Source organism: Salmo salar, chromosome 03 (genome assembly GCF_965601325.2).
Source record: "Salmo salar chromosome 03, fSalSal1, whole genome shotgun sequence".
NCBI lineage: Eukaryota > Metazoa > Chordata > Actinopteri > Salmoniformes > Salmonidae > Salmo > Salmo salar.
The window spans coordinates 75,519,802-75,523,472 of record NC_138293.1 but is presented as its reverse complement, the minus strand read 5'-3'; positions in this window follow the sequence as shown (position 1 = coordinate 75,523,472).

Sequence of the window (3,671 nt, the reverse complement as noted above, 5' to 3'; positions counted from 1 at the left end):
CTGGGAATGTAAAGGAAACATAAGGAGGAGCTGTGCCAGCCTCTGCAGAATACCATCTCTCTCTCAGACTGGTGAGGCAGGAAACATGCTGGCACCAACGGTATTCTAGCCACCATACTGAGAGAGAGAGACTGTGACAATGTGTGTGTGCACATCCGTGTGTGTGTGTGTGTGTGTGTGTGTGTGTGTGTGTGTGTGTGTGTGTGTGTGTGTGTGTATGTGTGTGTTTGCACATCTGCAGTGCCTGCATTCTTGAGCAACACTTACATCTCTGGTCTAGAACACCAGGAAGCTTGATGTCCTCCTATTTTTTCTCTCCCAGAGCCACACTAGTGTTGCCACGGCCACCTGCCAGCCAATTAGCAGAGCGGGCAGCAGCAGCAGCAGCAGCTGCCCAGGACAGGAGCAGGTGGAGGACCATGCCCAACATACCCACCGCCTGCTAATGCTAATCACTGTGCTCACTGCTGGGACCACTGGACTGGACTGAAGGGCACAAGGGGCTGGGCTGGGGGGGCTGGAGGAAGAGGTGCTGGGGGAGCTAATAGTAGGACACTGCCTGGGTAAACCAGACCCTGGCCAACTTACAGTGTTCCACTTCTCCTATACTGCAAACCTCTGCAACGGTGCTGAACCACTGGAACAAGCCCACCTTACTTATCCTGTACCTGCATACCGTGACCATCAGTGCATGTTTCCCTCAACCTTCTATCTTTCTCCCTCTCCCTCTCTGCTCTGAAAACTAGCTCCATCTACAGGGGTTGGGTGATGGAGAGAGGGGGGGGGGGCAATCAGAGCTGAAATAGGCCCGCTCCTCTCCAACTCGTTAAACCTCTAGACCTTTTTTCACTTTTATGGATGGAGTAATATATTACTTTATTTACGAGGACAGAGCCTGACAGATTTAATATTTTAATTCAGTTTTATGGCCTGAACATGGGGCGCACCACTCTCTTTATGGGTCCTGCTCCGCCACCACACAGACACCGGATCGGTCGGGTCCGCTCGGCCGGGACAGGAGAGCAGGGCCTTACAGACATAACCATCCCTCATGTCACGCTACCAAAAACACAGAGCATCTGTACCTCTGTGTTCCAGAGCCCCCCCCTCCTCCTCTCCACCTCCTCCTCCCTCTCTCCCTATAACTCCTGGGAGTAGACGTGGCCATGGTGCAGACAGACAGTGCAGGTCTAATAGAAGAGAGATTGATGGTTGAAATGTTTCAGGGCTGATATTGAGGGGAGATTCATATTTCAGACAACTCAGGGATACTGGTATAGAGATTTATAATTCACACCATACAGGTCGCAACTTTGGTCGTTTTCATTGTTTCAACGATACTCCGCCAATATTTTCGCAATTCATGGTTTAGACTATTAGCAGCCAATATTGGAAGGAGATTCATGGATCACAGGACTCTATAGCAGAGGGTGATCACTCAAACACTTCAGGACTAAATATCTCGGAGTCGTGGTGTAGGCCACTTCAAAAACACAAATCAGAGTTTTTCACAATGAAGAAATACCCACGCGCATCTATCATGAAAAGTTTGATTACACTTTAATGGAAATCAATAGGCTTTCAGCGCACTCTCTCCAAAATAATTTTTCAATCAAGAGAAATTCATTACTTTGGCAACATACCATTTAAGAGTTTTCTCGCAGAAAGGCAGAAAACAAATGCCAGACAGCCCAGATAGCCACAAAGCCATGTTTTCTGTCCAATACTGCCAACTAAGACAGTTCCCAGAAGTTCTATTCCCTGACTGGTCTTCACCAGTGACTTTTAGCGGGAAGTTAAAAGCCCCAGTACCAATGTGTGAAACCAATACAGAGGTGGACTACAGTATCTCTCCCTATGAGGAGTCTGTATCAGGCACCTAGAGAGCAGTTCCCATGGGAACGGGCTAATCACTCTCTGTGCTCCCCGAGATCTCCCCTGACTTCCCCCTCCAGCCCCACCCTGTCCCCCCCTCCCACAGGGAGAGAGCAAGGCGATTATCGATCAGTCTGAGGGGTGGGCAGCTCAACCAATCAATGAGTCTCTGAGCCCTCAGGGGTTTATGGGATAGAAGAGGGGGACTGTTCAAGTGGCTGTTCCAGAGTGATTTCTGTCCAACACAAAGTGATTTCTGTCCAACACAAATCACCAGTCTAATTGATGGGCCTGGAATTGATGTAATCGACCTGGTCATCCCAGCCGGTGACACATCAGTGGGCCATTTATAGGTGTTCGTTTAATTTCCCCCTCATGGGGAGCAGAGAGGAGAGATGGCGTCAGGGGGATAGCAGGCCAGGCCAGGGCCGCAATACTGGAGGCTGCAGTTCTTTGCTAACACTTTGCTACCCTGCTATCTCCTAGTCATGTAGACCTATGTCTCTGAGAAGATACTGGGATGCACCACGGTCACATTGCATACTGACTTCACTATACTGACTTCACTAAATGAGATAACTGTGGAAAAGACCAGGTATAAAAGCTATATCCATCAGAGGTTTAACTTCACCAAGGAGACAGACTGACAGACTACACATAATTACACACAACATAAGAAGACAAAGATGATGGCAAAGATGGATCAGATCAAACAACCACCACAACCATATAAGAAGTAGAACCAAACCAGAACAGAGGAAAGAGCTGAGTAGACAGAGATCATGTTAGTGTGGTCGAGAGAGAGAGAGAGAGAGAGAGAGAGATACAGAGAGAAACAGAGAGACAATTGATTCACAGCCTGGATAGCTGGGGAAGAGAGATAGAGGTAGTGAGCTCATGTACTCCTGAGTTCTTCTGCAAAAAGATAGAATTAGAGTTGGATACATTTAGATAAACTTGCATTTTTTTCACAGGGACGTATACAGGATATTAACCTCAACATCAAAACCTCAAATCCAAATTCCATACCTAAAGCCTTCATTTTGGACAAAATTACCTGAATGGACTATTACTACGAAGAAAAAACAAACAAACTAAAACCTGCAGAAAACACGGCGGAACCTGGAAATACCACCCAACACATAACTGAGTAAGTAATGTTCAGTCTGAACCTACTTCGGAAGTCAAAAAGTAAAAGACAATCTTGTTATATAAAGCTTAATAAATAAGGCTACTAATCTACCAAGCTGCTAGAACAGAACTGACCTGGCTGCAACCTGGCTGCAACTTCAATTAGAACTGAAGTGTGAAGTAAGAGGTATGAAAACTCTTAGGCCTAACAATGGCAGGAAAATGTAATTGAATTGAGTTTCACAGCCCCCCCCCCCACCAAATGCAGAGGCCTTTGAAGCCCCCATGGCCTATCCCTATGCAGAGGTCATTAACATACAGTACCCCATGGATATAGAAAATAACACTGCACGGAATAAGAACAACAACAAAAAGCTCCTCAAGGACAATCCAGAGACACTATTTGCTGAGGGGAACATAAGCAACTTAATTATCCACACAGACGAATCCCCTGGCATGGCACAGTGATATAAGAGCACACTACCCCTATGTCAAGAGGGTATTGGCCCAGCGTGGAATACTAGACATTGAGGAAATTGAAACAACCTCTGTCAATGTGTAAAAGTCTGGGACAGTAATGGTGCAGGACAACCTCAAGCAGTTCCAGCAGGAGTTTTACGGGATCAAAGACAGCGCAGCAGGAAAAGCTCTCTCTCTGTGATGAC